Raw genomic sequence first — 25,610 nt, 5'->3', positions numbered from 1 at the left:
GTTATGTGGTACTTTGTCTCTGTGCACATTAACCACACTGCCCTCATAAAACCCTCTCCGTTACTTCATCGAAGAACTCAATCAAGTTAGTCACACACAATTTGCTTTTAACAAATCCACGCTGACTTAAATTTATTAGCACATACTTTTTCAAGTGGCAATGAATTTTTTCAGGATTGTTTCAAAGGGCTGGATTTTACCAACCTCGGCGGGTGACGTTGGTGGCGGGTCCCGGCCTCGCTGCCAGCTCCAGCCCACGGTGTAGAATGATTTTCCCCTGGGTGGGCTGGTTAAGCCTGCCCAGCATGTTTGCCGGCCAACTGAAGGAAGCGGGTCTGATGACATCATTTGATGATACGTCACCAGCCGGTTTCCTTAAAGGGACCATGCGTGAATTGATTTTGACCGTTGTGCTGTCAGTGTTCTACAGCATTCAGGTGTTGCAAACGCTGACAAGCACTGCACAGAGGTGCAGAGCAGCATCCAGGCTTTTCCATGACTCCCTCCATATGCTTAAGGAGGGAATCACAGCACGTAGGGAGGTCCTCTTCCCTTCCAATGGGCGGAAGAGACCTCCCCAGGAGACCAACGCAGCCTGGTTGCACATTGCACAGGAGGGCACAAGCAGAGATGTCGTCAGGAGGACCAGGTTGCAGTGGTGCAAACCTTTCAATGATCTCAGTAGATCACGAAATGTTACTGCAAAGCCACACACAAACTAATCCTGCTGTGCCACTCACTTCCCTACCCTACTCCTGCGCATCCTTACTCACACCAACTTACCTTGCACCTCCACCCATCCCTCTCTCTATCTACATGATCACTTCCCCATCTCACTAGCCACCCCTCACTCTCGCCCTCATCCTAGTCCAATCATACCAACTAACACCACACGAGGGTACACACTTGGATGTTTTATGCAATGTTCATGTAAAGTTTCTGTTAATGTGCTGTCAAACATTGAAACCTTTATTCTGAACACTTTGCATTCTTGGACAGATGTGTGTGCACCTTTGGAAGTGGCTTAGTGAGTTGCAGTGAATGGTGAGACATAATGGTACCCCCCGCAATGGTGATGAGTGTGAAAGGAATGGCTTGGGCATTGTAGGGATGCTTTATGGTGTTGGTGTGGGGTGGTGCCAACCTGGCACATCATGTGGCAGCCAGGGTGCACAGCATCAAGTGATGTAAATCTGGCCATGGCGAGACCTGGTCTCCCGGGCAGCAATGTGGTCGGGTGCTGATGCCCTGTGCAGCATCAGGTGATTGTGGAGAAGGTTGGTGTTATTGTTGGTGCTAATCGTGGTGGAATTCTGAGGACCAAGGTGAGAGAGTTTCAAGGGCACCAATGCTAATGGAGTAGATGGCAGGTGAAGTAGAGATGACAAAAGCAATGTCAATGGTGGGAGAGGTAATGAGGTCAGACTGGATGGAGACTTGTATAAAGACTTGTAGCATTCTGAATCTGTTGTGGAAATGCAGTTTAGAGAAGCTAGTGGCTAAGAGAAGATATCTGAATCAGCTGGGAGCTTTGACTTGACATTTGAAGCTGTCAACTGATTCAGTGGCCACTGACCTCCTGCCTCAGCTTCACTGATGAGGTCTAGGCACAGCGGGAAACCGATGGGCGACCTGTCAAAATCAAAAAGCTGGGGAAAAAGCATTGATAAGTGACTGTAAACAAGCCATTAATGATTTCAATTGCCTCCCCCGTCACTGCGTGTCAGGTCTGCTCAGCATTGGCAGGCCCGGTACAGGAAACTTTGTGATATCCGGCACCGACGGGACCGAGCTGTTGCTGTCCCATCAAAACTGCCGGACAAACCAGCGCTAATGTTGAAACATACGGAGATTTTCAGCTCCGTGTGAATCAACAAACCCTGTTGCTTAGCAACAGCTTTAAAACAGTCGGCTGCAGCTTAAAAGCGTCTCTAGCTGAAGCTGTTGCTTAGCTACAGACCTTGCAGAGCATGACTGGGGAAAAAAAAGCAACGAGAAGTAAAAAAACTTATAGGAAACAGCTCCTGAATTTTGCCGGTAGATAGAGCTTTCCGGACTTTTAACCTCCAGACAAACCAAAGTTTCCTGTATTTGGTAAATGTGAGGTTGACAGCGGGGTCCTGACACATTTTCCCACCCGACCCACCACCAATCGCGTCCGCTGACCCCCCTGAAAATTCCCCCCAAAGTTTTCCCCACCACTGGTGTTAGGCTGACTGGCCTGTAATTGCCAGGCTTCTCCTTCTCCCCTATTTTGAACAGGGGTGCAACATTTGCAGTCCTCCAGCACCACCCTCATATACAAGGAAGATTGAGGCCAGAACCTACACAATTTCACCCTTATTTCCCTCAGTAAACTAGGATGCATCCCAACCGGATCGGGATGACTTTTCTACTTTGAGAACCTCCCCTTTATCTATTTTTATGCTATCCAATATTGTTACTTCCTCCTCCTTTACTGCTACATTGCATCTGTCTTCACTAAAGAGGATGCTGCCAAAGTACTCATTTAGTACCTCAGCCATGCCCTCCGCCTCCACATGATGATCTTTTTGGTCCCTAATCGGCCCCAGCCTTCCTGCGACTATTCTTTATGCTTATAAAAGACTTTTGGGTTCCCTTTTATGTTAGCCGCTAACCTATTCTCATACTCTGTCTTTGCCCCTCTTATTCCCTCTTTTAGATCTCTTCTGTACTTTCTGTATTCAGCTTGGCTCTCTACTGTATTATGAATCTTACATTTGTCATAAGCCTCCCTTTTCTGTTTCAGTTTAATCTTTATGGCCCGTAATTTGCGGTCAGTGGCGATGCGATCGCCGCTGGCCTTGAAGAAAAGCTGCCCAGAGTTCTCACGATCTCTATGGCGAAAACTTTAGGTTTCTTGATGTGTAATTGATTGTAGTGCTGCGAATAGGGGATTCCTAGCGCAATGTAGCAGTGATGTCATCAAGCTGCCGAAGCAGTCAATCACATTGAAGAATTCTCAGAAAGCAAACCAGGAAATGAAAAGCACCGGTTACCTGCAGTTTTTAAAGTATTACAGAAAGCGAAATAAAGATTGGGACATACACATGGGGTTAAGGTACAAGCTGAAATATCATGAACAAACCTTAAAACAATTTTTTTTTAAAAATCTAGTCATTATCATAATGTTAAAATGAGACATTGCATCGGTATAACAATTAGTTTTTCAGGACCAGAACAGTTGTTTAGCAGCCAATACGCTGTTAAAACCCCAATTACACCTATTCCAACAAGGCTTAACATTTAATGGGGTGTTTAACATTGATATTAGCATGGAAAAGCACAACTTATCGTCAGTTCGAGGTGGGGGGGGGGGGGGGATGGACGGACCCACAGCGCAGCCAGTGTCAGAGCAGTGAATGACTGACCGCAACTTCAGGATTTCCACATTTAAATGCGCATGCGCTAAATCTTGAAGTTTCAGCGGGGTAATGACGACGAATTATAGTTCGCTGTCATTACCTACCCCAAAATCTGGGGCTTTAAGTTCGCAATCCTCCACTTCTTTGAGCCAGGTCTCATTATTTTCACTATATCATAATCCAGTGTGGCAACTTGTGCTTGCAGCTCACCAACTTTATTTACGCACATTACAACAGTGACTACACTATAAAAAAGTACTTAATTGGCTGTAAAGCGCTTCGAGACATCCGGTGGTCGTGAAAGGCGCTATATAGTAAGTCTTTTTCTTTCTTTCATGCACGCCAAACCCACCTTAGACTGCATCGCATTTGCCCCCTGTCTGATCCCTCCTATTTCTGAACTATTCTTTACTCTAGTGGTATTTGTCTCTCAGTCTTCAGTGCACCGTGTTTCTCCTCAGAATCATAGAAAGTTACAACACGGAAGGAGGCCATTTCGGTCCATCGCGTCCACGCCGGCCAACAAAGAGCTATCCAGCCTAATCCCACTTCCCAGCTCTTGGTCCGTAGCCCTGCAGGTTACAACATCCCAATTGCACATCCAAGTACTTTTTAAATGTGGTTAGGGTTTCTGCCTCTACCACCCTTACAGGCAGTGAGTTCAAGACCCCCACAACCCTCTGGGTGAAGAAATTTCCATTCAAATCCCCTCTAAACCTTCCCCCAATTACTTTAAATCTGTGCCCCCTGGTTTTTGACCCCTCTGCTAAGGGAAATAGGTCCTTTCTATTCACTTTATCTAGGCTCCTCATAATTTTATACACCTCAATAAGGTCTCCCCTCTGCCTCCTCTGTTCCAAGGAAAACAAACCCAGCCTATCCAGTCTTTCCTCATATCTAAGATTCTCTACTCCCGGCAACATCCTTGTAAATCTCCTCTGTACCCTCTCTAGTGCAATCACATCTTTCCTGTAATGTGGTGACCGGAACTGCTCACAGTACTCTAGCTGAGGCCTAACTAGTGTTTTATACAGTTGAAGCATAACCCCCCATCTCTTGTATTTTGTGCCAAGGCTAATAAAGGCAAGCATTTTGTATGCCTTAACCACCTTATCTACCTGGCCTGCTACCTTCAGGGATCTGTGGACATGCACTCCAAGGTCTCTTTGTTCCTCTACACTACTCAGTGTCCTACCATTTAATGTGTATTCCCTTTCCTTGTTAGCCCTGCCCAAATGCATTACCTCACACTTCTCCGGATTGAATTCCATTTGCCACTGTTCTGCCCACCTGACCAATTTATTGATATCTTCCTGCAGTCTACAGCTTCCTCCTTCAGTATCAACCACACAGCCGATTTTAGTATTATCTGCAAACTTCTTAATCATACCCCCTATATTCAAGTCTAGATCATTGATATATATACCACAAAAAAAGCAAGGGACCTAGTACTGAGCCCTGTGGAACCCCACTGGAAACAGCCTTCCAGTCACAAAAACACCCATCAACCATAACCCTCTGCTTCCTGCTTCTGAGCCAGTTTTGAATCCAACTTGACACTTTGCCCTGGATCCCATGGGCTTTTAACTTCGTGACCAGTCTGCCATGTGGAATTCTTATCAAAAGCCTTGCTAAAGTCCATATACACTACATCAAATGCACTACCCTTATCTACCCTCGTTACCTCCTCTCTAATGTTTCCTCCTGATGCCCATCCCCCTGCCAAATTAGTTTAAACCCTCCCCCACAGCACTAGTAAACTTTCCCGCGAGGACATTGGTCCCAGCTCTGTTGAGGTGCAACCCAACCAGCTTGAGCAGGTTCCTCCTGCCCCAGAACTGGTCCCAATGCCCCTGGAAATGAAGCCTTTCCTCCTGCACCATTTCTCCAACAACATGTTAACCGATCTTATCCTACGATTCCTATACTCACCAGCACTTGGCACATGGTACTGGAAGTAATCCAGAGACAACTTACTTTTGAGTCCCTGCTCTTTAATTTCCTCCCTAGCTCCTGACTGGAATTTTTTGAGGATGTAACTGGTAAAATAGATAAGGGAGAACCAGTGGATGTGGTGTATTTGGACTTTCAGAAGGCTTTCGATAAGGTCCCACATAAGAGATTAGCGTGCAAAATTAAGGCACATGGAATTGGGGGCAAGGTATTGACTTGGATAGAGAACTGGTTGGCGGACAGAAAGCAAAGAGTTGGAATAAACGGGTCGTTTTCCGAGTGGCAGGCAGTGACTAGTGGGGTACCGCAAGGATCGGTCCTAGGACCCCAGCTGTTCACAATATATATTAATGATCTGGACGAGGGAATTGGATCTAATATCTCCAAATTTGCAGATGACACAAAGCTGGGTGGGAGGGTAAGCTGTGAGGAGGATGTCGTGAAACTCCAGTACAATTTGGACAGGTTGGGTGATTGGGCAGAAACATGGCAAATGCACTATAATGTGGATAAATGTGAGGTTATCCACTTTGGTGGCAAAAACAGGAAGGCAGATTATTTGAATGGCAATAGATTGGGAGAAGGGGAAGTGCAAAAAGACCTGGGTGTTATTGTGCACCAGTCGCTGAAGGTAAGCATGCAGGTGCAGCAGGCGGTTAAGAAGGCAAATGGTATGTTGGCCTTCGTAGCAAGAGGGTTCGAGTACAAGAACAAGGATGTCTTGCTGCAGTTGTACAGGGCCTTGGTGAGACCGCACCTTGAGTATTGTGTGCAGTTTTGGTCACCTTACCGAGGAAGGATGTTCTTACCATGGAGGGAGTGCAGCGAAGATTCACCAGGCTGATACCTGGGATGGCAGGAATGACGTATGAGGAGAGATTGTGTCGATTGGACTTATACTCACTGGAGTTTAGACGATTGAGAGGGGATCTCATCGAAACCTATAAAATTCTATCAGATCTGGACAGACTAGATGCAGAAAGGATGTTTCTGATGGCTGGGGAGTCCAGAACCAGGGGTCATAGTCTAAGGATAAGGGGTACGCCATTTAGGACTGAAATGAGGAGGAACTTCTTCACCCAGAGAGCGGTGAACCTGTGGAATTCTCTGCCACAGAGGGTGGTGGAGGCCAGTTCATTAAATAGATTCAAGAAGGAGTTGGATATAATTCTTACGGCTAAAGGGATCAAGGGATATGGGGAGAAGGCAGGGACAGGGTACTGAATTTGGATGATCAGCCATATCTCATTGGATGGCGGAGCAGGCTCAAAGGGCCGAATGGCCTACTCCTGCTCCTATCTTCTATGTTTCAGGACCTCAGCCCCTTTTCCTTCCTATGTCATTGGTTCCCACATGGACCGTGACTTCTGGCTGTTCCCCTTCCCCCCTCAAAATGTCCTGCACCCTCGTGATGTCCTTTAGCCTGGCACTGGGGGGCAACACACCATGCGGGGCTAACTTCTCGGTTGCAGAAACAGGTGTCGATCTCTGACTATCCAATGCCCCATGACTACTGCATTTCTACAATCTGCTGTGCCCCTCTGTGCAGTCATTTGCCCAATGATGCCGTGGATGTGTGCTGGACTGCACTCCCCCGAGCTGTCATCACCCTCACTGGTATTCAGCACTGAAAACCGGTTTGAGTGCCACACTCCCAGAGGATTCCTGCCTCTTCCTACCCTGCCAGATGGCCAACCACTTACTGTCCTCTTGAACTTTCTGTAGGTGTGGGGTGACCACCTCCTGGAGCGTGCACTCTAGGAAATGCTCAGCCTCCTGTTGAGCCAAAAATCTGCACCGCAATACCCAGGAGCCACCCTGGGGAGCATCTTCCAACACAACACATGTAGCTTTACTACTTGCCCAGAGTCCTTTTCCTTTGCTCACTTTCCCTTTCAGAGCCCTGTTTCCCCATCAACTTTTTTGGAGTCCAATTCCCCCATTGATCCACAGTCGTCACTTCCCTAACTTCGCACTCGGAGTCCCGGTGTGTTGCTGCAAGGTGGAGGCCCAAGGTCGAACTGCACCTCTCTCCAAATGGGCTTTCTATCCTTTGAGATCTCTGCACTCCTCGTCTTGTGCTCCCCAATTTTCATCGCTCCACCATTAGCAGTCATGCCTTCTGTTGCCTAGGCCCTAAGCTCTGGAATTCCCTCCCTAAACCTCTCCGCCTCTTTCCTCCTTTAATTTGCTCCTTAAAACCAACCTCTTTGACCAAGTTTTTGGTCACCTGACCTAATATCCCCCCTATGTGAGAAAGAATCAAGGGATATGGAGGTAGTGCAGGAGAGTGGAGATGAGGTAGAAGATCAGCCATGATCTTATTGAATGGCGGAGCAGGTTCGAAGGGCCAAATGGCCCACTCCTGCTCCTATTTCCTATGTTCTTATGTATGCCCTGCAGTGACAGTGACACACACAATATGTTTTTAGTTTAGTATCCCCTTACTCCTATTTATTATTTATGCATAGCAGATTTGTATTTAATGCAATTTGGATCCCTTTAAATGTTGGTATCCTCTACTTAGTTAATTTTAATTTTATCCCCTTAGATCAAATTAATTATTCTGATTATATATGCACGGTAACCCCTTGGTTTAAATTACTTAGCACCTCCTTTCCCCTCTGCACCAAATTCCCGTCATCACTCTGTTTAGCAAGCCACTCCGTTTAGCAGATTCGCCCAGCTCTCGCACTCTACAATAATCTGGTGATCCAGGTCATCACTAGCTGACTGAATGGGGATTTATTTTCCTTATTTTAGTCTTCAATTAGTTTCCCCACTTAAGTTTATTTTTCATCCTAGCTTCCCAATAGAATTTATGCTGGCCCTTAGAAAAAAAATCCTTACTGGATTAGGTTCAGATTCCATTTAAATCCTTTTTCTTGCAGTGTGTAGTACACAGTAGGAAATGTCCGACTGCCTGAAATATTAGTGAACAGATAGGAAAGCTAGCAATGAAGAAGCAGGTAGGAAATCTATCAGAAAGTAACCAACGACATTGCTCAAATTCACTTCTGAAAATGCTTTCAGCCACCATCTTAGTAACCCGAGGAAGTGTGAACTAAAATTAGGTTTCTATCACAAAAATTTAAATAACACAAAAAAATCCTGAACCTCACCCATAAAATTCTCTACATCCCGTTGGAAATCTATCCAAAGTGCACTCCCAGAGGCCTCTTCTCTTCGAGACTCGACTTCTGCTGCTTCTCCAGGATTTACTTTGTACATCTGGGCCTTTCCTTTCAATGTCTTTCGGGTCTCTGCACATGCACTAACAACATCCTGGGGGTTACCATTGATCAGAAACTGAACTGGACCAGCCATATAAATACTGTGGCTACAAGAGCAGGCCAGAGGCTGGGAATTCTGCGGCAAGTGTCTCACCTCCTGACTCCCCAAAGCCTTTCCACCATCTACAAGGCACAAGTCAGGAGTGTGATGGAATACTCTCCACTTGCCTGGATGAGTGCAGCTCCAACAACACTCAAGAAGCTCGACACCATTCAGGATAAAGCAGCCCGCTTGATTGGCTCTCCATCCACCACCGGCGCACTGTGGCTGCAGTGTGTACAATCTACAAGATGCACTGCAGCAACTCGCCAAAGCTCCTTCAACAGCACCTTCCAAACCCGCGACCTCTACCACTTAGAAGGACAAGGGCAGCAGACGCATGGGAACATCACCACCTACAAGTTCCCCTCCAAGCCACACACCATCCTGACTTGGACCTGTATCGCCGTTCCTTCACTGTCGCTGGGCCAAAATCCTGGAACTCCCTTCCCAACAGCATTGTGGGTGTACCTACACCATATGGACTGCAGCGGTTCAAGAAGGTGGCTCACCACCATCTTCTCAAGGGCAATTAGGGATGGGCACTAAATGCAGGCCTAGCCAGCGACACCCACATCCCATCAATGAATTTAAAAAAACCACCTTTGAGGCCACTGTGCTACTGAGAGCGGAGTGCTGACCGCACAGCAGACCACTCTCGCTTAGGTTATTAAAATCTTAACGTTGTTGCCTGGGGGTTCACCCCAAGTGCTTTAGCCCTGCTCTTACAGCTGACAGGTCGATTCTCAAGTCCTCCATCTCCTTTCCATTTTCCCATCCAACGGTGCCCACCCAAGGCCTCCCGCTCTGCTCTTGGACACCATCAGGGAGCAATGCCACAGGAGATCTAAGTAATCAGAAGCGTAAATTCATTCAAAGAGTTTGGATAAAGTCAGAAACTGCCAGTGCAAAATTTGGGCAGTTAAGCACTTTAGATTGCTGCCTTAAACTCAATGTCAGGCTTTTGTTATTCCCTACATAACCTGGACCGTGATCAGGATATTCAGTCAGCCTGGCTGGCCAATGTCAGTGACTCGGAATACTGTGGACCTGCCTGGCTCAAGTATCGATTACAGAATCAGGCGGAGCAGAATTGCTCAGTTTCAACCTCCCATCGCCAAGCACATCATCTCTGAGCATCATCTCAACTCTGTTTACCCCCATCCCAAGGAAATTAGAGATCACACTGATTTCTTAGTAATAATCTGCACACAAGTGCTTTTGAGACTATTGGGGGTCATGAATATGTAGTGTTAAGCAGAATCATGTTACTCCGAGATACGTAGAACAACGTTGTATCATTTTCCCACCAATGGATGTATCAAACTGTATAATCTAGAACGCAAGTTCCACTATTCTACTTTTTAAGAAGTTGCCATTTTGCTAACAACCGTATGTCATACTGCCAATACTTTATTACCAAATAAACAGAAAAATATGTACAACACCAAGCAGAAAATATATAGAAACACAACTCAAACAAATAAATGCACACAAATATACCAAAGCAAAATAACTCATAACACGAGAAAGGAAAACCACAAATGTTGGAAATACACAGCAGGTTAGTCAGCACTGAGAAATAGGAAAGGATTACGATGATTTGGGTGTGTACACTTCACCAAAACCAAAGACAATGATAAACAAGCACTTTGGTAAGGTATGGGGGAAAATAGGGAGGGGAGAGGGAGAATCACCAGGTACAGCAATCACAGAGAAGGGAGTAAATGGGTTGAATGATCATAAACTGCTTAATAGAAGACTGTCAGATGATAGAAAAGATCAATTAAACGAAGCACAAATACAAAAAATCCTAAGAATGTGGATATAGTGGAGGGTGAAGAGACACGGGAAACACCCACACCAACAAAACGGAAAGAATAAGGAAAAATAAGAGTAAAACAAAGGCAAGTTGCAAACAATTTAACATGGGCAAACTGATCGCCGCCTCCTTCCCGCCCCCTTTTTTTATTTTTCCTTATTTTCTTGCATTTTACAGATCCTGACTAATCTGCTGTATCTTCCTAGCATTTTCAGTTTATGCAACAAAGTGGCCCAAACATTCAACAACTGACCAAAAAGCTTCCATCCTGCAAGTGCAGTAGCAAGATCTTCAACCAGTTAGGACAAGTCACTCTCATTAGCATAGTCTAAAATTTCATTCTTGGCAAGGACCAAATTGCCAATTTAGAAATGTTGTACAAAACTTGCCTATTTTCTGCCCTTTCCAATGAAACATCTGATCAGATTTTTAATTGCCTTTATATTTCCACTTTGGGGGGGGGGGGGGGGCGACATTTAGCCTGCGAGCCCTTCGATGATAGCTTCTGGTTTGCCTATCGCTCCAGCCAAATACTGATCTCCAACTTGAACCAGTGATTCAATACTGAAATGATTTGGTCACACATTCGCCAGTACATAAAGAATTAAAATAAAAATGGTTACATTTGCTTGTTCCCAATGTATCATAGGTTATTACGGTGCGATCTGCAAGCTCAACATTCATATTCATTAACTTAATAGAAACATAGAACAATAGGAGCAGGAGTAGGCCATTCAGCCCGTCGAGCCTGCTCCGCCATTCAATATGATCATGGCTGATCCTCTATCTCAATACCATATTCCCGCTCTCTCCCCATACCCCTTGATGCCTTGTGTCTAGAAATCTATCTATCTCCTTCTTAAATATATTCAGTGACTTGGCCTCCACAGCCTTCTGTGGTAGAGAATTCCACAGGTTCACCACCCTCTGAGCGAAGAAATTTCTCCTCGTCTCAGTCCTAAATGTCCTACCCTGTATCCTGAGACTGTGACCCCTCGTTCTAGAACCCCCAGCTAGGGGAAACATCCTCCCTGCATCCAGTCTGTCTAGCCCGGTCAGAATTTTATACGTTTCAATGAGATCCCTTCTCATTCTTCTAAACTCTAGTGAATACAGGCCTAGTCGACACAATCTCTCCTCATATGACAGTCCTGCAATCCCAGGAATCAGTCTGGTGAACCTTCGCTGCACTCCCCCCATGGTAAGTATATCCTTTCTTAGGTAAGGAGACCAAAACTGCACACAGTACTCCAGGTGTGGTCTCACCAAGGCCCTGTACAACTGCAGTAAGACATCCTTGCTCCTGTACACAAATCCTCTTGCAATGAAGGCCAACATACCATTTTCCTTCCTTGCTGCACCTGCATGTTTGCTTTCAGTGACTGGTGTACAAGGACACCCAGGTCCCTCTGTACATCACCATTTCCCAATCTATCACCATTTAAATAATACTCTACCTTTCTGCTTTTTCTACCGAAGTGGATAACTTCACATTTATCCACGTTATACTGCATCTGCCATGTATTTGCCCACTCACTCAACTTGTCTAAATCGCCTGAAACCTCTTTGCATCCTCCTCACAACTCTCAATCCCACCCAGTTTTGTGTCGTCAGCAAACTTGGAAATATTACCTTTGGTTCCCTTATCCAAATCATTGATATATATATTGTGAATAGCTGTGGCCCAAGCACTGATCCCTGCGGTACTCCACTAGTCACGCCTGCCACCCCAAAAAAGACCCATTTATTCCTACTCTGTTTCCTATCTGTTAATCAATTTTCAATCCATGCCTGTATATTATCCCCAATCCCATGTGCTTTAATTTTGCACACTAGCCTCTTATGTCGGACTTTATCAAAGGCCTTCTGAAAATCTAAATACACCACATCCTCTGGTTCTCCCTTATCTATTCTATCAGTTACATCCTCAAAAAACTCCAGGTTTGTCAAACACGATTTCCCTTTCATAAATCCAGGTTGACTTTGTCTAATCCCGTTGATATTTTCTAAGTGTCCTATTATCACATCCTTTATAATAGACTCTAGCATTTTCCCTACTACTGATGTTAGGCTAACCAGTCTATAGTTCCCTGTTTTCTCTCTCCCTCCTTTTTTAAATAGTGGGGTTACATTTGCCACCCTCCAATCTGCAGGAACTGTTCCATAATCTATAGAATTTTGGAAGCTGACAACCAATGCATCCACTATTTCCATGGCTACCTCTTTTAGTACTCTGGAATGCAGATTATCAGGCCCTGGGGATTTATCAGCTTTCAGTCCTATTAATTTCTCCAGCACTATTTTTTTACTAATACTAATTTCCTTGAATTCCTCTTTCTCACTAGACCCTTGGTTCCCTAGCATTTCTGGGAAGTTATTTGTGTCGTCTTCCGTGAAGACAGAACCAAAGTATTTGTTTAATTGCTCTGCAATTTCCTTGTTCCCCATTATAAATTCTCCCGTTTCTGACTGAAAAGGACCTACATTTGTCTTCACTAATCTTTTTTAGGCAATTAGGACAGGGGGGTTCCTGGAAATGTGTAGATATCTGAAGCTGGTCACTGGAGATATGCCACTAGTTGCAGGAGGTTCCCACACAAAGTTGAGGGGAGAAAAAATTGCTGTTCCTTATTAAGCTCCGCCACATCTCCAATACATTCCACACTGTCAATCACTCCATTCCACTCCCTGTGGTCTATCTCCACAACACTGTGCTCTCCTATTTCCATTCCTCGCTGTCCCAATAGTCCCAATGTGCCGGGGGCTGCTTCTTTGCTCCTTTTGCTGTTTCCCGGCACTGTGCTACACCTTGGTAGCATCATTCATAAGCAGAGTCATTGAAAGCATGGCCAATAACAAGTTCTGAAATTTTCATCACAAACAAAATCAAAGCCACCCTCTTTGGATCATGCCAGGACTTGTGTTTCTCTGGCTCCAGTTCAAAAATGTCCCCAGCTGTCGGCTCACACTGATTCAGGTGGTGCACAAACTCAGCATCCTGCTTGAGCCGCAGTGATCTTACCACATACCTGGTCAGTTGACAAAACCCAATTTTTCTACCTCTAAAGCACTGCCTCAGACTCCTACACTTTTCCTTACATTTTGGAACCAATGCACCCATCTAAAGGATCAACTTCTTGAATGTTTTCCTTGCTGACGTATCCTCTTTCGCGCTTTAGTTAATCCACAAGACTCTGCAGCCTGTGTCCTCTCACTCATGTCACACACACCGATCCTTGCTGACTCCATTAGTTCTCCATTTCCTAGCGTATCGACTTCAAGATATTCGTCCTTGTTTTCAGATCTTCTCCAACCGCATGTCCCAGCCCACACCTTCCACTGCCCCAACTCTGGGTTACGGCTCGGCTTTGTTGCCTCCATTCCAGCAGAGGCCTATCCTTCAGCCACTACATCTCTGCTCTTTAGAACACTTTACCAAAACAACTTCAAAATCATACTCCTTTCCTTCAAGGTTCTCTTAATCTTTCTACAACCAAGGTTCCCCCTTAATCCTTCCCATCTCCACCTTGTAAAGCCCTCAAACCATTCTTCTACATGAGCAATCATACATAAATAGAAACATAGAAGATAGGAGCAGGCCATTCAGCCCCTCAAGCCTGCTCCGCCATTCAATGCGATCATGGCTGATCATCCAAATTCAGTACCCGGTCCCTGCTTTCCCCCCATACCCCTTGATCCCTTTAGCCTTAAGAAATATATCTAACTCCTTCTTGAATATATTTAATGTATTGGCCTCTACTGCCTTCTGCGGTAGAGAATTCCACAGGTTCTCCACTCTCTGGGTGAAGAAATTCCTCCTCATCTCTGTCCTAAATGGCTTACCCCTTATCCTTAGACTGTGACCCCTGGTTCTGGACTCCCCGGCCATCGGGAACATCCTTCCTGCATCTAGTCTGTCTAGTCCTGTTAGAATTTTATAAGTTTCAATGAGATCCCCTCTCATTCTTCTAAACTCCAGCGAGTATAAGCCCAATCGACCCAATCTCTCCTCATACGTCATTCCTGCCATCCCAGGTATCAGCCTGGTGAATCTTTGCTGAACTCCTTCCATGGCAAGAACATCCTTCCTCAGGTAAGGTGACCAAAACTGCACACAATACTCAAGATGTGGTCTCACCAAGGCCCTGTACAACTGCAGCAAGACATCCTTGTTCCTGTACTCGAACCCTCTTGCTACGAAGGCCAACATACCATTTGCCTTCTTAACCGCCTGCTGCACCTGCATGCTTACCTTCATCGACTGGTGCACAAGGACACCCAGGTCTCGTTGCACTTCCCCTTCTCCCAATCTATTGCCATTCAGATAATAATCTGCCTTCCTGTTTTTGACACCAAAGTGGATAACCTCACATTTATCCACGTTATATTGCATCTGCCATGCTTTTACCCAATCACCCAACCTGTCCAAATCATCCTGGAGTTTCTCGGCATTCTCCTCACAGCACACACACACACCCAGCTTTGTGTTGTCTGCAAATTTGGAGATATTACATCTAGTTCCCTTGTCTAGATCATTAATATATATTGTAAATAGCTGGGGTCCAAGGACCGATCCCTGCGGTACCCCACTAGTCACTGCCTGCCACTTGGAAAAAGACCAGTTTATTCCAACTCTTTGCTTTCTGTCTGCCAACCAGCTCTCTATCCAAGTCAATACCTTGCCCCCAATCCCATGTGCCTTAACTTTACACGCTAATCTCTTATGCGGGGCCTTATCGAAAGCCTTCTGAAAGTCCAAATGCACCACATCCACTGGTTCTCCCTTATCTATTTTACCAGTTACATCCTCAAAAAATTCCAGTAGATTAGTCAAGCATGATTTACCTTTTGTAAATCCATGTTGACTTTGTCCGATCCTGTCACTGTTTTCCAAGTGCTCTGCTATTACATCTTTTAGAATGGACTCTAGCATTTTCCCCACTACCGATGTCAGGCTTACCGGTAATGCCCCGTTTTCTCCCTACCACCTTTTTTGAATAGTGGGGTAACATTAGCTACCCTCCAATCCATGGGTACTGTTCCAGATTCCATCGAATGCTGAAAGATGATCAGCATAGCATCAACTATTTCTAGGGCCTTCCTTAAGTACCCTAGGATGTAGATTATCAGGCCCTGGGGATTTATCGGCCTTCAATCCCATCAATTTCCCTAACACCATTTCCCTACAAATACCGATTTCTTTCAGTTCCTCCCTTTCATCAGCCCCTATGTTCCCCAACATCTCTGGGAGGTTATTTGTGTCAAACTTATTAAAAAAGCATCAAACTACAACATCAAATTTAGAGCCATTTGAAACTCAAAGGAATTACAGCCAAAAAGGAGCAGAGCCAGATGCTGGACCTGAACCCTACAGCTTTCTGAATGTGCGATCAATATTTTGCTCAGCAGAAATGAAGGCAGTTTACTGGGTAACTGCACTATGGAGTGCACTACTTAGCCCTAGAGACCGGATGGACTCAGGTTGGATTCCCGTTAGTGACATGGTACCTGATCTCTGCAGGAGTAGTAGCTGTGGGAGGAGTCAACTGGCCTCAGTACACCGAGGCTAATGAAACATTTGAAAGAAAGAAATCAGACGGAGTTGCTGTTGCCGATTGCCATCCAGTGATTTATGCCTCTATGTGGACAAGAAGGGCGGAGCTGTGATCCTCACCATCTAGGCTCACACTTGAAGAATGGCAAGCTGGGTGAGATATCGGAGCACTGCTGGCGCCTGCGCAATTTTATCCCTGCAGCTTCAGGGAAGGAGAAAATTAGCAAAAAGAAATGGATTTTCAATATTAAGTGACAGCAGCCTAAAAATGCATTCTTCAGCTTACTGGGAAATATAAATCTACACTGGCTGTATGTGTTTTTAATTTAAATAGTGCCTGGGGAGAGGCAGACGGACTACAGTGAAACCCAGTTTGAGTGAACCCCACACAAAGCTCTCAACAAACTGAATGGCAGACATACTCCCTGCTCTTTCTATAAACAGCCCAGTCACCAAATTGCTTTTGAATTTTACCAACTCTCCTACTCCACTGCAATCCCATGGCTGTGGAATTTACCCTCAGATTCGGAATTGGCCATCACCAACATTCTCCTACTTTTTTTTTCCAGTTTAAATATTTTAAAAATGCCTGCCATAATAAAAAAGGTACAAAATGGTGGCCACAGTTGAAGACTTTCCCTCTGGCTCAGGGAATGTCACCTAACACCAAATCAACCAGATTATCTGGCTTGGTGTGAATCTTGAATACCTGGAAATATACAAAGAGGCCCGCCCCTGGAAAGAGAGGGAGGGAAGGGGGAGAGAAAGAGAAAAGAAAGACTCTCATTTATATAGCACCTTTCACAATCACAGCATGTCCCAAAGCGATTTACAGCCAATTAAGTACTTTTTTTGGGAAGTATAGTCACTGTTGTAATGTAGGAAACGCGGCAGCCAATTTGTGCACAGCAATCTCCCACAAACAGCAATGTGATAATGACCAGGTAATCGGTATTAATGTTGTTGATTGAGGGAGAAATATTGGCCAGGACACCGGAGATCTTCTTCAATGTAGTGCCGTGGTTCTTTTACATCCACCTGAGAGCAGACGGGGCCTTGATTTAACATCTCATCCGAAATACAGCACCCCCGACAGTGCAGCATTCCCTCAGTACTGCATTTTTGTGCTCAAGTCTCTGGAGTGGGACTTGATACCACAACCGTCTGACTCACAGGCGAGACTGCTACCAACTGAGCACAGCTGACCACACCTTAGGAAGGATGTGAAGGTTTTGGAGACAGTATAGAAGAGATTTACTAGAATGGTGCCAGAGATGAGAGATTACAGTTACATAGATAGACTGGAGAATGCACTGCCTGATATGGTGGTGGACAGTGCTCCCTGTAAGGCGCGCGGCCATGCGCTGCTCCAGGGAACCCGTGCAGCCAGCTTGCCAGCATTTCAATGTAAAAACCGCGCATGCACGGTATTTTGAATTAGTGAACATCGGTGGTGGATACAGATTCAATAGTAGCCTTCAAAAGAGAATTGAATAAATACTTGCAGGAGAAAGAAATGCAGGGATATGGGGCAAGAGCGGCACTAACTGGATTGCTCTTCGAACAGGCCAGCGCAGACACGATGGGCCAAATGGCCTCCTTCTGTGCTGTACTATTCTATATACCAACAGATGCATCTAAATATTGCTAACATTTTCCAATTGTCTGCACACCAGAGCAATGCACTCTGATCCCATACCATTTAATGGTATTCCAGTTTTTACGCAATTTCTCGTGTCTTGTTGATTCAGCTTCAATGTTCACTTGCAGCAATACATTTCTTATTCTAATAAGCCTATGTGTTAAAATATTTCTTCCAACCTCCACCTTTAGCTTAGGCTTTATGCTTCCAACACATCCTAAATTTTAAGCGAATGACCTGCAAGAATTCCTCTACTAGTGGAAATTATCTTTCATTGTTTACCCTCTCAAATTTTGAATACTTATATTTTCCTCTTAATCTTCTCGACTGCAATGAATACAGCCCTAGTTTTTCCAATTATTTGATCATAATGATATTCTCTCATCCCAAGTGAATCTACATTACACCTTTTCCATGGCGTCAATACCCTAGAATAGAGTGCTCAAAACCACTATCCTCTCGCCCTTCACACTGAGATTAACAAAATGAAGCAAGGTGAATGCAATGGAAGTTTCCAATGAGTATACGTTTGCTATGTTAAATAAGCTTTGGGCACTTTCTTGTTGGCAGTTCACAGAACCTGGCACTTGTCCTCAGCGAGACAGCTCTTCCTTGTTGGCAGTTAAAGCACATCATTGGGACCATATAGAGGGAGCTCCATCTTGCTTCTAACCCTCACTGCAAGCAAGCATTGCCAACACCGGGTCCAGGAAGTGATATAGGTTTCCATTCCCGAACACTGGCGAGTCTCATCTGGGGGACAAAATCCAAAACTTTCACCAGTGATAGGTGAAGTACCAGAGATTAGAAGAGCAATCAAGTAGCCAGTCAGTGTTAGTATTACAGTACTTGTCCATGGACATAGACAATGGACCTTATAAAAAATACAAAAATAAAGAGTCCAATTATAAAGCTAAGTTGAGCCAGCAGGTACTGACAAATTATTTCAGCATAAGTGGAAGGCCTGTAGTCTGTTTTGGGAATCTGATTCTTTTTGTTTTTATTCGTATACGGGATGTGGATGTTGCTAGCAAGGCCATCCCTAACTGACCTAGAGAAGGGGGAACCACTGCAGTATGTGTGGTGAAGGTGCTTTAGAGATGGAGTTCCAAGATTTTGACCCAGCGACGATGAAGGCCGGTGCCTAGGTCGATGCTGGGGGGTTCCTCCGGTTTTATTCTTGGTATATTTCTTTGTAGCAGTTTGGTACAACGGAGTGGCTTGCTAGGCCATTTCAGAGGGCAATTAAGCATCAACCACATTGTTGTAAGAACATAAGAAATAGGAGCAGGAGTCGGCCCCTCGAGCCTGCTCCGCCATTCAATAAGATCATGGCTGATCTTCCACCTTAACTCCACTTTCCTGCTCTATCCCCATATCCCTTGATTCCCTTAATATCCAAAAATCTATCCATCTGTGTCTTGAATATTCTCAATGACTGAGCCTCCACAGCTCCCTGGGGTAGAGAATTCCAAAGATTCACCACCCTCTGAGTGAAGAAATTTCTTCTCATCTCAGTCCTAAATGGCCAACACCTTATTCTGAGATTGTAACCCCTGGTTCTCGACTCCCCAGCCAAGGGAAACATCCTCCCTGCATCTACCCTGTAAAGCCCTGTACGAATTTTGTATGTTTCAATGAGATCACCTCTCATTCTTCTAAACTCCAGAGAATGTAGGCCTAGTCTACTCAATCTCTCCTCATAGGACAATCCCCCCATCCCAGGAACCAGTCTGGTTAACCTTTGTTGCACTCCCTCTATGGCAAGTATATCCTTCCTTAGGTAAGGAGACCAAAACTGTACACAATACTCCAGGTGTGGTCTCACCAGGGCCCTATATAATTGCAGTAAGACATCTTTACTCTTATACTCAAATCCTCTTGTAATAAAGGCCAACATACCATTTACTTTCTTAATTGCTTGCTGTACCTGCATGTTAACTTTCAGTGATTCGTGTACAAGAACACCCAGGCCTCTCTGAACATCAACATTTCCCAATCTCTCACCATTTAAAAAAACTCTGCTTTTCTTTTTTCCTACCAAAGTGGATAATGTCACATTTCTCCACATTATATTCCATTTGCCATGTTCTTGCCCACTCACTTAGCTTGTCTATATCCCCATGAAGCCTCTTTGCATCCTCCTCACAACTTACATTCCCACCAAGCTTTGTATCAGCAGCAAACTTGGATATATTACATTTGGACCCCTCATCCAAATCATTGATATAGATTGTGAATAGCTGAGGCCCAAGCACTGATCATTGAGGTACCCCAATAGTTACAGCCTGCCAACCCGAAAATGACCCATTCATTCCTACTCTCTGTTTTCTGACCGTTAACCAATTCTCAATCCATGCTAGTATATTACAGGAAACTTTGAGATATCCGGCACCGACGTGACCGGCGTGTTGCCGATCTATCAAAACTGCCGGACATACAAAGTTAATGTTGAAGCATACGGAGGTTTTCATCTCCGTATCTGACAACAAACACTGTTGCTTAGCAACAGCTTCTAAAGAGTCGGCTGCAGCTGCAAGCGTCTGTAGCTGAAGCTGTTGCTATAGCTACAGACCTTGCAGTGGCTGACTGGGGAAAAAAAAGAACGAGATCTAAAAAAACTTACAGAAAACGGCTCCTGATTTTTGCCGTTAGATCGAGTATTCCGGACATACAACCTCTGGATAAACCAAAGATTCCTGTACTCCAAATCCCATGAGCCCTAATTTTGTTTAATAACCTTGTGTGGCACCTTATCGACTGCCTTCTGAAAATCCAAATACACCACATCCACTGGTTCCCCCTTATCTACCCTGCTAGTTACATCCTCAAAAAACGAAGATTCGTCAAACACGATTTCCCTTTCATAAATCCATGGATTTTTCCAAGTGCCCCGTTACCACATCCTTAATAATAGATTCTAGAATTTTCCCTACTACTGATGTCAGGCTAACTGGTCTGTAGTTCCCCATTCTCTCTCTCCTTTCTTAATTAGTGGGGTTACATTTGCTACCGTCCGAATTTTGGAAGATGTGGGTCTGATATCGTCACATACAGGCCAGATCAGGTAAGGACGGCAGATTTCCTTCCCTAAAGGACATTAGTGAACCAGATGGGTTTTTACGACAATCCGGTCGTTTCATTTTTTACTAGCTTTTAATTCCAGATTTATTTAATTAACTGAATTTAAATTCCCTAGCTGCCGTGGTGGGATTTGAACTTGTGTCTCCGGATCATTAATCCATTTCTAGTCCAGTAACATGACCACTATGCTACCGTACCTCTGCGGTTGACCACGCCAACATTTAAAGCATGTGCAGGGTGGCAGCCATGGATTTTGTGTCTCATTAACCTTACTTGGGACCAATTTCAACCTCCTCTACCAACCTGGTGCTCCCTTTTCCACTTGTGTTTGGAATCTATCTATAGTTGTGAAGTGATTAAGATCTTACTTCAGAAATGCTGCATTCTCCTAGCTCCTGAACTCTTTTATAAATCCTCATTACATGAAACTTCCCCATCTATTCCACATTCTTCTGCTGCATTTTCCAATGTCCTCCCTGCCTCATGTATTAAAAGCAAACAGAGCAACAACAAAAAACAGCAAAAATCTTTTACCCAACATTATACGCAGTCAAAACAGCAGAAGTGAGAAGTAGTCTGAAAATTCCCAGAAAGAAAAAAGTAGCAAGAGAAAAAGAAAACCATGTACTCAATTATTTTGGCCTATTGGGAGAATCAGAAAAGGTCCCCAAGATCAGGGCAAAGTCCACAAATCAGGGTCTTGATACCTAATTTCCTTTGAAGAAAGCCCATAAGGCATCCTACCAAATGAAGCTATAATACAATTCTACACCATAATTGCAGGTGGACAATGCACAGAAGACAGCTTGTAATATGTAAAGATAAACAGTTAGCAACGTTAAAATCACAATTCGTAAGGAACTTTTTTTTTGGTCAAATGGACAAGTACAAGGTGAATATACATTTGCACCAAGATAGACTTTAAAGCCACCAGCTTTCTATGAAGCACAAAATATAGAAACATAGAAGATAGGAGCAGGAGTAGGCCATTCGGCCCCTCGAGCCTGCTCCGCCATTCAATGAGATCATGGCTGATCATCCAAATTCAGTACAGGAAACTTTGTGCTATCCGGCTGTTGCTGTCCCATCAAAACTGCCGGACAAACCAGCGCTAATGTTGAAACATACGTAGATTTTGAGCTCCGTATCTGGCAACAAACCCAACAGCTTCTAAACAGTCGGCCGTACCTTGCAAGCGTCTCTGCAGCTTAGCAACAGCTTCAGCGAGACCTTGCAGAGCCTGACTGGTGAAAAAAAAGCAACGAAGAGAAAAAAAACCTAACGAAACGGCTCCTGATTTTTGCCGGTGGCTCGAGCATTCCGGACAGTTAACCTCCGGATAAACCAAAGTTTCCTGTACCCTGTTCCTGCCTTCTCTCCATATCCCTTGATCCCTTTAGCCTTAAGAAATATATCTAACTCCTTCTTGAATATACTTAATGAATTGGCCTCTACTGCCTTCTGTGGTAGAGAATTCCACAGGTTCAGCACGGTGGCATAGTGGTTAGCACTGTTGCCTCACAGGGCCAGGGACCCGGGTTCAAATCCGGCCTCGGGTGACTGTGCAAACTCCACACAGACAGTCACCCCGTGTTTGCGTGGGTTTTCTCCGGGTGCTCCGGTTTCCTCCCACAGTCCAAAGATGTGCGGGTTAGGTTGATTGGCCATGATAAAAAAATTGACCCTTAGTGTTAGGGCAGATTAAATACGTGGGGTTACGGGGATAGGGCTTGGGTGGGATGCCTGTCGGTGTAGGGACCAGGTGCTAGGGTTTGGATGATCAGCCATGATCTCGTTGAATGGCGGAGCAGGCTCGAAGGGCCGAATGGCCTACTCCTGCTCCTAGTTTCTAAGTATGTTTCTCTGGGTGAAGAAATTCCTCCTCATCTCTGTCCTAAATGGCTTACCCCTTATCCTTAGACTGTGACCCCTGGTTCTGGACTCCCCCACCATCGGGAACATCCTTCCTGCATCTAGTCTGTCTAGTCCTGTTAGAATTTTATAAGTTTCAATGAGATCCCCTCTCATTCTTCTAAACTCCAGCGAGTACAAGCCCAATCGACCCAATCGCTCCTCATACGTCATTCCTGCCATCCCAGGTATCAGCCTGGTGAATCTTCACTGCACTCCTTCCATGGCAAGAATATCCTTCCTCAGATAAGGCGACCAAAATTGCACACAATACTAAAGATGTGGTCTCACCAAGGCCCTGTACAACTGCAGCAAGACATCCTTGTTCCTGTACTCAAACCCTCTCGCTACGAAGGCCAACATACCATTTGCCTTCTTAACCGCCTGCTGCACCTGCATGCTTACCTTCAGCGACTGGTGCACAAGGACACCCAGGTCTCGTTGCACTTCCCCTTTTCCCAATCTATTGCCATTCAGATAATAATCTGCCTTCCTGTTTTTGACACCAAAGTGGATAACCTCGCATATATGCACGTTATATTGCATCCGCCATGCTTCTAGCCAATCACCCAACCTGTCCAAATCATACTGGAGTTTCACGGCATCCTCCTCACAGCACACACACCCACCCAGCTTTGTGTTGTCTGCAAAATTGGAGATATTACATCTAGTTCCCTCGCCCAGATCATCATTAATATATATTGTGTTCTATATATCTATTCTAAATAAATAAATAAATAAATCCTCAGCACAGTATACTTGTAATCCTGATATCTGTGCTCCTCTAATTCTGGCCTCTTGAACATCCCAGATTTTAAATCGCTCAACCACTGGTGGCTATGCCTTCAGCTGCCTGGGCCCCAAGCTCTGGAATTCCCTCCCTAAACCTCTCGGCCTCTCTACCCCTCTTTCCTCCTTTAAGAAGCTCCTTAAAACCTCTCTCTTTTTGGTCATCTATGCAATTTCTCCTTGTGGCTCAGTGTCAAATTTTGTCCTATAATACGCCTGTGAAGCGCCTTGGGATGTTTTACTACGTTAAAGACGCTATATAAATGCAAGTTGTTGTTGCTGCAGACCTGTCTGACGTGAGTGCTGAAGACCTAACTTAACAAATGTTAATGGAACTGAATTGGGAGAGAAAATGGCAATAAAATACTGACGAAAATCCCATCACTGCCTCTGCAACAAGAGGCATGTACAAAAGGGGAGATAACATAAAAATCAAAATATACTTTTAAGAAATTAAAAGGTGGCAAGTCAGAAAAATTTGAATTCCTCCTAAACAGATACACAAACTGTTCCACGATTCTTCTACATTACCAATCTTAGTTCTGATTAGTGGGAATTCAGTTTGGGAAAAAAATATCAATATTTTTGAACAATTCATGCATTGAAGAATTCAGATTGTAAATGTCAAATGTCTTCCTAATCCATTGTACTGCAATGCAGTTAATAAATCAGTACAACTTCGTACCAAATACAATAAATGGCACACTGTAGCTTTACTGGAAATTAGAGTTTCATAAAACAATATTCCACTTTTAAAAAGCCAAAAAGTACACCAAACTGACAAGGAAACAAACCCCAATACATCGCTCAACGGTAGCCATTTGTTTCCAAGTACCACTGTGTATTTGTACCTTCCACTATCACACTATTGACCTACATAAACCCAGTTACGCAATCACACAAAAATCGTAATGCACCAGATTTCTACAGCACTTCACTGGGCGCCGCTTTTAAGGGGGAAGGGAGAGAAAAGAGGGAAAAAAAGAATGAAAAACAAACACGTAACGCCGTCTGCCTTTAAACACAAAAGTGAATTTGTGAGAGCCTCCCTGCCAGAAATTCTGCCTGTGTTTATAAAGAGCAATGGGGAAGGGAACCAGACGGTGACACAGGAGAAAAGACGATCTGGGCTCAAAATGATTTCATCCAAAAATGACATTTAAAAAAAAAAAAGGGAAATAGACCCCGCAACGAAAAAAACCCAGAGGAACAAAGACTGAAGTCATCAAAACGTAAAATATTTCGTGTATTTAATATTAAAATAATTCCGGCTCAGGGAAGGAAGGTTTGGTGCTGAACGATTGTAATCACAGGATTTTTTTTTTAACTCAACGGGCCACAAAATCGGTGCTGGAAAATAAGCGGCTCCGCTGGGGCTGTGACCAACTGGGGCCCGGGGAAAGCCTGGGCCCTCCTGCCTGGGATTCGGGTGCAGCGCTAGGCCGCACAGCCTGAGCCTCTCCTCCTCTCCTCTCGCAGCGACGTCCAGCAAGCGCTATCCGATCCCCGCCGGGGGGAAAGCAGAGGCCCACACTTCGGCCCCTCACACAGCTCCAGACCTTCCCCTGCTCGCCGCCGCCTCCCGCTCCCCTCACCTGCTTCACACGTCGCGCTCAATCCGGGCCGCAGCGCTCAGACCCTCACCACCATTGTTAGGCGGCGACAAGCGGAAACAGGAAGTCGGCAGCCAGTCCCGCCGATTGCCCCATCCCCCCGCAGGGAGCCGCCGCCGCCACTTGGCCCCCGGAGGAAGGTTCCGGGGACTTCACTAGGCAAATGGCAAAAGCAGGCTCACCCCTCAACACACACACACACACACATCTGACTGAAATTAGACACCGTCTGGGCAAAGGTAGAAAGTTAACAACTTGAGTTTTACAATCCTACAAGTGTCAACCATGCCTCAGTGAGGAACACCCTCACCTCTGAGTCAGAAGGGTAGTGGGTTCATAGTCCCACTCCAGAGACTTGAGCACAAAATATAAGAACAAAAGAAGTAGAAACATAGAAGATAGGAGTAGGCCATTCGGCCCCTCAAGCCTGCTCCACCATTCAATGAGATCATGGCTGGTCATCCAAACTCAGTACCCTGTCCCTGCCTTCTCTCCATATCCCTTGATCCCTTTAGCCTTAAGA

At 44.9% G+C, this 25,610-nt stretch overlaps 1 protein-coding gene across 2 annotated transcripts in view; it reads right to left on the bottom strand.

The window, feature by feature from the left end:
* Window positions 1–25,200, bottom strand: part of rlim (ring finger protein, LIM domain interacting) — a 73,773-nt gene extending 48,573 nt beyond the window's left edge. Inside the window, exons 1-2 of one of the 2 annotated variants that reach the window (XM_086000446.1) lie at window positions 25,070–25,200; window positions 18,271–18,463 (exon numbers count right to left, since the gene is read on the bottom strand). The gene's annotated coding sequence lies outside the window, so the exon portion shown is untranslated. The remainder of the gene's footprint in view (window positions 1–18,270; window positions 18,464–25,069) is intronic. The other variant, XM_086000437.1, reaches the window with a different exon arrangement.
* Between the last annotated feature and the right edge of the window lie 410 nt (window positions 25,201–25,610).

The sequence above is a fragment of the Somniosus microcephalus genome, chromosome 1 (assembly GCF_052327205.1).
Source record: "Somniosus microcephalus isolate GS21.2 chromosome 1, FLI_Smic_1.0, whole genome shotgun sequence".
Taxonomy (NCBI): domain Eukaryota; kingdom Metazoa; phylum Chordata; class Chondrichthyes; order Squaliformes; family Somniosidae; genus Somniosus; species Somniosus microcephalus.
The sequence above is the reverse complement of the archived record's forward strand: the minus strand, read 5'-3'. Positions and strand labels throughout refer to the sequence as shown.